Raw genomic sequence first — 12,664 nt, 5'->3', positions numbered from 1 at the left:
TATCACTCCTCAGGAGTGACAATCTGAAATTCATCAGACTTCTAGATTTCGGGGATTCATAAAATCCCACCACCCAAAAAACCTGTTGACCAAACTAGGGATATCAACCTTTTACTCATTCATTTGAATATTCATTAAGTCTCCCATATCAAGCACTAAGTTAGGTCTGAGTATGTAAGAGCAAATAAAACAGTATAAGCATTGCCTTCAAAAACATTTTTTATAAGTATATTTAGGTTTTTTTTTAAGATTTTACTTATTTATTCATGAGAGACACAGAGAGAGAAAGAGGAAGAGACACAAGCAGAGGGAGAAGCAGGCTCCATGCAGGGAGTGCGACGTGGGACTCGATCCCGGGTCTCCAGGATCAGACTCTGGGCTGAAGGCGGTGCTAAACCACTGAGCCACCCGGGCTGCCCAAAAAACACTTTTAAACTATAAATATCGTAAAAATACTATTAAGGAAAGTACATTTTAACACACACAAAGAGGTAGAAAAGACAAGTCTCCGTATAAAAAGTAGTCTTTTTAAATTGAACAAAGTTAACTTTATGGAAAATTCCTTACTTTGTCCCTTTTTTCTCATGTTACCACAAATCAAGAATACCTGGCAAACCAGCGCCACATCTCAGACCGGCATCTGGTAATCATAGCAATAGGGCATCCAAAGAGTTATCTCTAGTGCTCTTCCACTCTGTAGCCCATAATATATGTTTAGATGAATACAGAGGTATTACTTTCCAGAATTCAGCAATTTAAAGCCATCTGTTGCCTTATGGATCAAAATACTACAAAATGTAACTACTGCACTAGTACCATATAACATGTTTGATCTTATCGTACCTCTGTAGTAACAATGGGATGCCAGGAACATCAAGAAGATGCACTCAGGCTCAGGTGGGTGTATGAATAAGCTGGATATAAGGAGGTGACAATAGCAGAATAACATTCTCAGCCTTCTACACACCCACAATTGAAAGGTAGCCACATGTAATATTTTAGGGGAGTTCAGTAATGTCTAAGGTTGGAAATCAGAAGTCCTCATTCTAATCCCGGTTCTATACTAACTAGTTAAGTATGACATTGGGAAGACATTTGACCTCAAGGAGGTTTTTAGTTACTGCTTTAGGAAACAAAGGGACTCAACTAGATAGTGTCTCTAAAATCTCTTCTGGAAAAAAAAAAAGAGTCTGATTCTGGCTAAAAACAAAATTGTCTAATTTGGAATACTGGCAAATGTTTTTGTTAGTCAAAAGTGGAGACCTTCACATTTAGATGCTATTAAATTGTGTGTGTGGTGGGGGGAGCCTTTTAAGACTGATTCTTGCCATTTAAAAGAGTCTCTAATGCATTTTAAAAAAAACAGCAGGTTTATTCTGACATTAAAGAAAACTGCTGGGTTTTCAGTCCTTTGAAATCTGAATTGTCATGAATAGGAACCAACCCATGACAACAAGATCTACAGCTTCAAATTCCCAAACTCCAAGGTCTTTATCAGTTTTCCTTTTATAGTCACATATGGGTAGAAATCTCAGCACGAGGTAAGATCAGGGCACCAAACATCAGCCCCAGTGAGCACACATGACAAGGATGTTGTTAACAGCTGCAGTTCGCAATACCAAACAGAATCAGCCTGAATGTTCATCACCAGTAGAATGGATAAATCAGTGGTAGTATAGTCTACATTGAAATACCAACAGAGCAACAAACATGAATAAGTGATCACAATGCTAGGCAATATGAATGAAGCTTAGCATGTTGATTGAAAGAAGCCAGGCCCAACAGAATGCTCACCATTTGATTCCATTTATACCAAGTTCAAGAACTACCCAAACTATTTTTTTAGGGATCCAATTTAGGTGGTAAAACTGAAACAAAAGGAAAAGGAAGTAAATAACACAAACCACTAGGTGGGAGCGAGTGGCAAGGGGCCTAAGGGGGCTTCCAGGATGCTGACAGTGTTCTGTCTTGACCTAGGTGGACCTAGGTGGGTCCCTCTTTTTAGAAAATGTGTTTTAGTTGTACATTTCTACATTCAGTTGTACAGTTTCAGTTGTACATTTGTAATTTGTTTGTATTATGCTTTATAACAAAGGTTTCTCTAAAAATCAACTGTATGGGGGAAACTGGGTGGTTCAGTTGGTAAAGCCTATGACTCTTGATTTTGGCTCAGGTCATGATTTCAGGGTCATGAGATCATAACCTGCTTTGGTTTCCCCGCTCAGTGGGGAGTTGGCTTGAAATTCTCTCCCTCTCCCTCGGCCCCTCTTCCCAGTCACACTCTCTCCCTCTCTCTAAAATAAATAAATAAATCTTATTTTAAAAAATCAACTGTATGCTTTTTGTTATAATCTGAACTTCTACATTTTGTTCATAATTAAGAGTTTAAAGTTAAATTTCCCATCACTTTTTTCATTTAAAATTTTATTTATAATTTAAAACGATAAACTATAAGTTTAATTTAGGAGAGAATTTCAAATATTAATTCTAAGAGTAATAAGTTTATTACTTACTACTGAAAGTCTGGGCAATACTGAAAACACTAAAGATGCAGAGATGAACCAAAAAATCCAATGACTTCTACTTAATTTCACGTATTTCCTCTCAGATCTTTAAATGCATTTTAATATAGTAGAGATCAGAATATAGCTACAATTTTTTAACCTGCCCTTCTCACTCGAAACTATTCCATAAAGACTTTTCCATGTTACTAAAAAAACTCACCCTAAATATAATTTTTAATTTCTAGATAAAAACGCATCATTTTGGCAAACCATAATTTATTTAAGAGCTCCATAAAGAATGAATTAATGACCAGGCAGGACACTATGCCAGCCCTTAGTGTTTTTATACCATTTTTTTGTACTGTTCTTCCTTGAGGAAATAAGAGTATAGTTACAGCCTATTTTGCTACAGTCATCTTTCCTTATCTCCCCATCCTTCAATCACAACTTAACCACATTCAAATCAGGTGCTGTCCAAAATCCTTTTTAGATGAGCTTATGAAGAAGTGGAAGTGAGGAAATATCTATTAAGTGCCTATCCCATGCCACAGCAGGGCAGCCAGATTTAGCAAATAAAAACATAGGACACCCAGTCATGGCACTATTTGGACAAACTTGTATGAAAAAGTATCCATTGCTTATCTGAGATTTGATTTTACTGACTGTCCTGCGTTTTATCTGGCAGCCCTATCCAGGGTCACTGCCAGGCCTATCCATAGATTTTTCTTATCCCTTTGACCCTAGTGAGCATTATATGTGATTCCCATTGTAAAGAATAGCTCAGAAAGTTACAGGATCTTTTCTCAGCTCACGAGGCTAGAAAGGGGCAAAGCAAAAATAGAAACCCAAGCCTTCTGACACCAAGATTAGAGCTCCAAATTTGGTGGCTTTCCCCCAGAGCTTGGGTAATATGGCCCCAACTCACCCTCAGTGAGAGGAGGTATTTGGGTTTTCATTGGTTGTGATCGGTTCTTTGAAAAAATTGCTCATCACTCCTCTGTATTATTATGTTAAAAAATGAATACTTAAAAAAAAAAAAAAGTACTGGACCCAGGTGGCAGGGCCAAGCTAATGAACGGGATTCAGAAATGAGTCCCCAGGAAAAGAGGCTTTTCATTGACCCAGAGCAGCAAAGGGGGGCTCCTCCCACCCTTCCTCCACCACTGTACTCTTTTGACAGTCAAATGAGACGGCTTTGTTTCAGTCATCCCTAGAAATCCCAGGGGTGTTTGCATATTTGGGGTTTGTTGGGCTCCCTGCTGCATCCTCTATATTTTGGTTTAAAATAAATAATACAAAAATAATAATAATAATAAATAAATAATACAAAGTTAAACCATCCAGAACTGGCCCCTTTGGAGTCCCAACGAAACAGGACCAGAGTGTAAGTTCCGTTCATCTTCAGGCACAACCCCAGCCCCAGCACATGGCTCATGCCAAGCTCATGGAACAACCAGAATTTTCTCTCTTGCTTCTCCTCATTGATCCATTTGAGCCTTACTGCTTCCCTTCCCCACATACTCAGATTTTTTCCAGACAAGCCTTTTGGCAAACCCCCCAGATTCACTACTTCTCTTGCACAGAATATAAAATTCCCTAGGCCCCAAAATGAGGGACGGTGTTTGTGGGGTATGACTGCAGGAGTGGAGCTGAAACTGGAAAAAAACAGTCTCAGGCCCCGCTATGCTCTTAAGATCCCCATGGACAAGCCCAGGTGAGGAGGTGGGGCTTTGGAGGAGGACACAGACCTCCACAGTGCCACCCCCTGAGGCCCCCTGTCCTCACTGCAGGTGAACACATCTGGCCAGTGGCCTCCAGCTCTGAGGCAAAAAGGAGCGAAGGTTCTTTCTTCTACGCCTGGGGAAGCAGGTGTCAAACTCACACCAGCATCTGGAGCAACTAGCAGCTGTGCGTCCCTCCTGCAACCTGATAACCATCAGCTCCCAGAGCAGCTCTCTGGCCAGGCTGGCACTCTTGCGAAGCCCACCCAACTTGTAGACGGATAAAGTAGTTGGCCCAGGGAGCAATTGGCAACTCCAGCTTGCATTTATTAATAGTATCTTCACCAGGTCTCTGAGAAGAAGGTGACCAAGACAACCTAACGTTTCCCTCAACTAGACTAAACTTTAGACAGGCTTCCTCATGACTGCAGGTGCCTGACTTCTCTTTACTTAGAGCTTTTCCTTAAAACATTAATAACTATTGATTCCCTACCCTTCGGAGATGTATGTAAATCATCCTTAAAGGCTCTTGCCAGTTTTTTAGCCCAGAAATGTTTATCTCAAGGACCTGGGAACCCCTTCTTTGAAATATCATCGAAGGAGAAAGCAGAGCTATCTCCCCATCTCTGTGGCAAAGTAAGAGCCTAGTTTCAGTGGGGGTCTTGCTCCAAGTCTCCAAGGAGACTACCTCCTATCATAAAAAGGTAAGAAATGTATTGTTCCCTTGGAAAATTCAATTCGCAAGCACAGATGGCCCAACATCCTCCAGTACTCTTTCACTTGCTCACCTCAGCCCTTAAAAACTCTTCTGCCCTCTGCTTCAGTGAAGTTGGGCTCAGGCTAAGTTCAGGTCTCTCCCTTATTGCTATAACCTTAAATGAAGTCTTCCTTGCCTGTTCAACTTTAGTGCATTTTTTTGCTTTGGAACAGAAAATCTAGTTTCTGATTTTTCCCCAACCATTAAAAAGGCCATAAGTTTTGCACAGTGGCATCATGCTTGCAAACGAGAGTTGCCCTAGAACATAAGCAGACATGGATACAAAGCATAGCGGGCACTTAGGAGATTGGAGTTGAGAAGAAAGGCTTTCCTTCCCCAGAACATCTGTACAGCTTCTCTAGTAACCTAGCCTGAGTTGAAATGACCACATTCAGATAAAGTAACGGATGTGAGGACCAAGGTCTTTGAGGAAGACAGAGAGAGCTCATTATTCTTAGGCTATAATTAATATGCTATGGGGCATCATGCCAAAAAGTTAATCTGAAGTAGATCTTAGATCTAAATATGAAAGTTAAAATAACAAAACTTCTGAAAATGACCTTGTGATTGGCAAAGCTTTTAAAACACAAAAGAAAGAAAAAAAATAAAAATAAAAAAAAAAAAAAAATAAATAAAACACAAAAGAACTTCTCCTCCAAAGACATTATCAAGAGAGTGAGACTGGAAACCACAGACCTTGGGGAGACAAAGGATTTATAATCAGAATGCAAAGGGAACTCCTACAAATCAATAAGAAAAAAAAGACAATCCTTTCAAAAAAACAGGCAAAACAACTAAACACTTAAACAGGCACTTGACAAAAGAAGATAATCAAAAAGCCAACTAGCGTGTGAAAAGATGCCCACCAAGATTACTCATCAGGAAAATGTGAATCAAGACTACATACCTTAGAAAGGCTAAAACGAACAGTGACAATACCAAGTGATAGAAAGATTATAAAGCCACTACAATTTTCCCGTAGGTCTGTGTGATATGAGTACTTTATGCATAACCCTTTAATAAAAGGTTATGTCTTTTTTAAGACATGGGAACACTGGATTTACTTAATACTTTAATTGCGTATGACTCTGGGCATGTGAGATAGGAGACGGGTGGAGTGTTGGGTAAGGTGGGCCCAGGGAAAAACAAAGTTGGGTGGAATACATGGAGACAATGCCCAAATAGGTAGCAAAATCTGGAGAGAAAGTGGAACGGTATTCACCTTGCAATTTTGTCGGTGAATCTTAATTTCTATGTTTTTCCTAACAAAGAAATCTGCACAAAAGCACATGAACCAGGACCTATCTTTCCTTGTTTGAGCTTAATGTGAACCTACAGATCCGGACTCAAAACATATTTGCATTTATTGAAGTTGGGTAATCGTGATGATACCAGCCATATAGATTAACTCATTCAGGAAAGTTTGATTGAACATCTACTATGTGCCAGGCACTCTGATAGGTATGAAGAGTACAGTGATGACCACATCATCCATATACCCTCCTCTCTTGGATCTTACAGCTTTGGAAGAGAAAAATGCCTACCTGTCAACAAGCACTACTCCTATAAAAATATGTGCCCACTCTCCAACAGGAATCAACTTCTCAACTGGAATTCAGTCCTGTCCTTTAGAATCCTCATCTTGTAAATGAGAGAGAGATGAAGACAGGGAAGGCAGGAGGGACGGAGGGAGAAGGAAGTAGCTGGCTATTCTTCTGAATTAGAATATGATAGATATAATTTTTTAAATCAAAAAATAGGAAAAATTCAAAATCTGACAATTAGCAGAGGGCTTTTTGCCCTCAGAATATTGCAAAGAATGAACAATCATTTTATAATTATGTCCTTTTTGTATTTTGTATTTTCGTATGGAAGTTAACACTTCCATAGTAACATACATCTTCTAGAATTATGACCTGCTTTCCCTCTGGTGCTTGAACGTGTAGAAACCTAACTGTGAAATCAATTCGTGTTAGACCTGAGTCAGGCAAATTGTACTGAAGGATGATAGCATGGAAAATCTCCCGTTCATATTTTCCCCTCCTCAAATGTAAATACTTAAATACTGTAAAGCAAATTTGATTGATAAGATTTATAACTAATAGTGATACCAAAACATAGGAAGAAAAAAAATTTTAGTTAATGTGTTTACATTTTTTTTTAAAGGTTGGGACTCATAATTTGGTGTTAAAAGACTCAAGGAGATGGGTGCCTGGTTGGCTCACTTGGTTAGGCATCTGACTCTCGATTTCAGATCTGGTCATGATCTCAGGGTCTTGGAATCAAGACCTGTGTTGGACTCCACACTGAGCATGGAGTCTGCTTGAGAGTCTCCTCTCCACCTCCTGCTTGCGCTCTCTCTTTCTCTCTAAATAAATAAATAAAATCTTAAAAAAAAAAAAAGACCCAGAGAGAGAGACCCATTAGAATTTCAAAAATTAGTGTCAGAGTATTTTAAGGTATATCTGAGTCTACTTCAGTTCTATTTTAAATTGAACAAAATGAACATAATTTGTATATAGGACTGAACACAAACAAGCTTGATTGATTTATCAATATGGGGGGGCTGACATTTTAAAATGAAAAATCTTAAACCCATTTCAAAAAAAATGGAAGAAGGAAAGAATAACTAACAACTCCAGCTGTTGTACTTTTATATACATAGTAAGTCAGCTTGCAATAAATTTATATCTAAAGGTCAATTAAAGTGTAAAACTTTTTTCCAGATTAAAGCTCATATTCTAATCCATCTAAGTTTTTTTTTTCAGTCTGGACTATAAACAAAGAATAGGATGTATTGCAAAAATAATGCCATGTATCCTTGTAGAGCATTCCTGTTGACAAAGTGTTCTTGTGTACATCATCTCACCTGATTCTCCCAACAAGTCTGGGAGGTAGATATCCCAGTTCTGATTAGATACTCTCACAAACTTTGAGGACAAAGTCTCTGAAAATAAAGAATCATTGAAATTTGGAGAAATAGCCTATACTAAGATGTAAATATATTGCTACAGAAACCCGAAAACTACCCAAGCTCAATCAAAGTGATTAAGGTATATGGCCACCTCACCAACTGTGCAGTAATATAACTGTCTGAAAGAAAGATGTTTCAACAGAAGGATGTTATCATCTAAGGGACCCAAAGAAAATAAGAATTGACTCACACTGTCTGGAAAAAAGATGTTCCCCTCAATAACAGAGGTAAGCACAAGTTGTTTTGGTAGCATCTGGTCAAGATCTCTGAATCAGCCTTTGAGAGCAGGGCTGGTGGTGAAGGAAGTCTGCCTAGGGAAGAAATGAGCTGATGCCGAGTCCTGGGGGACTAGGTTTGCCAAGGGGAAGGGGCCCAGTAGAGCATAGAGCTGATTTACTGTGTGACACTTACCTCTCCGGATTTCACTCTCTCATCTACAAAAGTCTACAATCCCTTGGTTCCATTTGTCATGCTGGGCAACCAAGTTCACCAAGAGGAAAAATCAGAAATCATCCTGCTTGTGGCCAAAATAAAGCATGGCCCCTTTGTGGCTCCTCAGCAAAAGCCATCAAGTGCACTTCAATGCACCTGTACCCATTTGTAGATAGACAATGTCTTCTTTTTCCAATGTGCTAATATAGAAGTGCAATGCTTTTCTATGCCCATCTCAAAGAGTGACAAAGTCCAAGCCATTCAAGGACAGTACAAAAGTCAGCAAACTGACCAGGTAGTCCAGATGGGTAGGAAAAATATATTGTCTACACTGTGTGCAGCACGATTTAACAGTACAGTAGTCTGTTGGTACAACTGTCTGCATGTACCTTTGCTCCAGAAACTGGTTATCACATGCTCAACCTGGCCAGAGACCGTGAAAACCTCAAGAAGGAATGGAAAAGGACAAATTTAAGGAAGAAACTATTGAGAAAAAAAAATCATAAAATTACCTTACATATATTAAAACAAGATCAATTTCTGGCAAAACAAAAAACAGACCAAAAATACTTGTTTAACTCCCGTCTCTCAAGAAATCCCACTAAAATGTAGCAGACTTTAAAAAAATGACAGTAGACAGATGAATATAGATTGTGGGGTGCCTGACTCAGGGTTTCTGCTCAGGTCATGATCTCAGGGTCTGAGATCTATGGAACCCTGTGTGAGGCTCCACACTCAGTGGGGAGTCTTCTTGAGATATTCTCTCTCTCTGCCTCTCCCTCTGCCCCTCCCCAACCCCTCTCTCTGGAAAGAATAAATGAATCTTTTAAAAAAAAGTAGATAGGAAGAAGCAAGGCAATAAAGTTTTGGAAGCTGAAAACCTAAGGGATGAGTGATAACCAAGTTAGCAGAAGAAACTGAACACTAAACCAGCAGCAGAGAAATCTGAGAAGCAACATACTCTCCAATGAAGGTCTTCCTAAAATCTCAGTGCTGACACTAGGCTCTTCCTGGAAGGAATAAATGTGGGATTTTTTTCTTTAAAAAAAAAAGATTATTTTAAATTAATTTGAGAAAGAGCATGAGCAGGGGAAGGGGCAGAGGGGTGACTTTGCGCTGCCTGGCCTGTGGCTTGATTCCAGGACCCTGAGATCATGACCTGAGCTGAAGGCAGATGCTTAAGTGACTGAGCCACCCATGTGCCCCTAAAGATGGAACTTAAAAAGAAGAGGCTGCTAGTCTATTCAGGAAGTGAGGATGGCAATAGATCACCTTCAGTGAAACCAATTGTTTTTCAGCACTTATTCCCTGGAAATAGCAGAAAAAATAGAGAGTTCTGGGATTTGGAACACTACGGATGACAGAAGTGAAATTTTACATGCTCTCCCAGACTTTTTCCTCCATTCTGCCTCTAGACCCCATACCATTACATACAGTGAAACATATTCAATTCTGCACAGGGCACCTGGCAGAGGGGGTGAGTGAGCCTGAAATCCAGCTTGTGTTCTATGCACCAGCCGTGTACCCTGGTGTAGGCTCTGCCCAGATGAAGGTGCACCTTTTCTTCTTGTCCAGAAGGTACCATCTGATCATGGAGCCCTCCTCTTGGAGAGCTACCTCCCAGAGAAGCCATCTTCTCCTGATTCTCACAAAGCCCGGCATAGGCTTGCACTGGTTCTGCCCGGGTTTCTGGCAGCCAAATTTATCTTTATGAAAGATCCTTCCCAGGGGTGACCAGCAAACCTCCCCCCAAAACACCCATGGATGCCCTGCTATGTTGCTCTGCAGCAAAGCCCACCATCCAGGAGCAGTGTACACATAGGAGGGAGAGTGCACAGCAGAGAATCAAGCCAGAAGGAATCCTTTCACAAGAAAATGGAAGTAAGTTTTAAAAAAAAAAAAGTAACTTGAAGGAAAACAGACTTTTAAAAACTACTTATCGGTGTCATCAGAAAAGAGAAAATACTGCCTACATGAAACAAGAACAAGAAGTCATAAAAAAGCAACACCAAACAAAAAAGAGCTTGTTTACATTAAAATAAGACAAAAGAGGGGCACCTGGTGGCTCCCTCAGTTAAGCATCTGTCTTCAGCTCAGATCATGCTCTCAGGGTCCTGGGATCCAGCCCCACATCAGGCTCCCTGCTCAGTGGGGAGTCTGCTTCTCCCTCTGCCTCAGCCCCTCCCCACTCCTGCTCATTCTCTCTCTCTCTCTCAAATAAATAAATAAAATCTTCTAAAAAATAGGACAAAAGAAACGAACATTTCAAAAAAAAAGCTTAGGAGAAAACTTGAGGAAATCATAGAAATACAGAAAAAAATTAGAGAAGCGTTAATACTAGGAAATAGAAATACCAAATACTAGGAAATAGAAAAAAAATCATAAAAGATATTTTTTTAAAATCAAGGAACATAAATTTCTAGATTGTGTGGCCCACCCAGGATCCAGCACAGTAGATGGAAAAAAATAGATCTAGATCAAGGTGCATCATCATGAGACTTCAGAACATTAAGCACAAAGGAAAAAAAAAAACCCTCAAGGTTCTATAGTGGGGGGACGGGCGGGGGGGGGGGGGGGGGGGGGAGTTATATTCAAAGTCTGAATCAGAATGGCTTCAGACTTCCCAGGAGCAAAGCAGCAGACAATGGAGTAATGCCCTCACATTTCTGAAGGGAAATGACTCCCAACTTAGCATTCCATAGCTGGCCAAACAACTAATTATAACTTAGAATAGATAGGAATGAAGGAAAGAACAAACAAATGAGAGCAAAACACAGTTAGAGCAAAATAATGATACTTTCTCAGATATGCAAAGTCCTGTTAACTTTACCCGCCACTTTCTCCTTCTTGGGAGCCTCCTGAAGAATGTGCCTTAGAGAAAGGAAGAAATAGGCCAAGAAATAGGATGTTAGAGGATCTGGAAAACATAGACGCCAAGGGGGAGGGGAGGGGATCCTCCAGTTGATGGTCAAGGAAATCACCCAGGGAGCTGTACTGCAGGCCTGAAGATTGCCCGTCCAGGATGAAGGAGAAGTCAGAAGGCTCTTCCAGAGATGCTTCCATGAGATAAAATTAATAAAATGCCCATGTGGGCTCCAACACAGAGAGAAGATATTTGCTCTCCTGGTGAAGACTCTGGGGTTTAATTCGTGGTAATTAATGAAGACAACCAAGCGAATGAAAAACCAAGACAATTATTAACTTCAGGGGAAGCAATATTTTAGACGATAGGAAAAGTAGTCTTAAAAATACCACATTACTCAGCAATAGGAAGTTACGTCGTCAAGACAATTGTTGACAATCTAACCACAATTTTGATTTAACTCTTTGGGGAGGATGCCTGGCAGAGATTGTAAATGTGTGGTAGTAATGGTAAAGTTTGTAATGCCTCACATGGAAAAATGCAAGAAGTAGCCATGTAGACAGATTATTCTGTGATAAGAACTACCAAAATAAATAGCTAAAAGGATTGAAAGCATTTGCCTTTAGGGAGAAGGAAATGGGGGAGCAGGGAACTGTCAATTTATGAAATAAAACTACTTGGCTCTTTATGGATAACATTGATGAAAATCAAAATTGAATTTTAAAAATCAAGGACCACATTTTTTGTTGGATGGAGGGAACAGGAGAAATAAGTTGGGTTTAAAATCAAGTATCATTTGTAGTAGAGGCAAGATGTTCAGGCGATCAAAAATAAGAGATGGGAGCTTGGGAAGCAGGAGATTTGGAATAGAGATTTTGTAATTATTTAGACTGAAAGAGAATTCACTCTATAGGAAGAACGGTGCTGAGCAATAAGAGAGTTCTTGAAGACAAACATTGCATAAGTGCCATTTAGAGTGTCAGGAGAGAAAAAGACTCCATTAAGAGAGCAGCAGAGGAAACCAAGGAAAATAGGAGTTTCAATAGGGTGGGAAGGGGAGTGATTAAGGTCAAGTACGCAGGGGGTCAAAGAGGCCCAGACCATTCGAATAAACAATGAAAAATTTCTAAAGAGGGTATTCTAATCTAAGGATTAAGTTCACACCCTATAATAAGCCTTAAATTAAAAAAAGGTTTTGGGTTTTAGAAGGATCTTGTATTTTTCCAGGGCACCACACAATGACTGTGACCCTGTTTTCAGTAAATACACAGTTGTCTTTCATGGTGCCGTAGCACAAACCCTGCATTAATAAGAAAGTGGATCTTAGGGCATATTGTCATTTCCATTCCCATACAAAGCTCTGTCCCTGTTTTTTTTTTGTTGTTGTTGTTTTTTTCCCCCACACAAGGGCTG

The sequence above is a fragment of the Vulpes vulpes genome, chromosome 5 (assembly GCF_048418805.1).
Source record: "Vulpes vulpes isolate BD-2025 chromosome 5, VulVul3, whole genome shotgun sequence".
NCBI lineage: Eukaryota > Metazoa > Chordata > Mammalia > Carnivora > Canidae > Vulpes > Vulpes vulpes.
Note: the sequence above shows the minus strand (reverse complement) of the source record.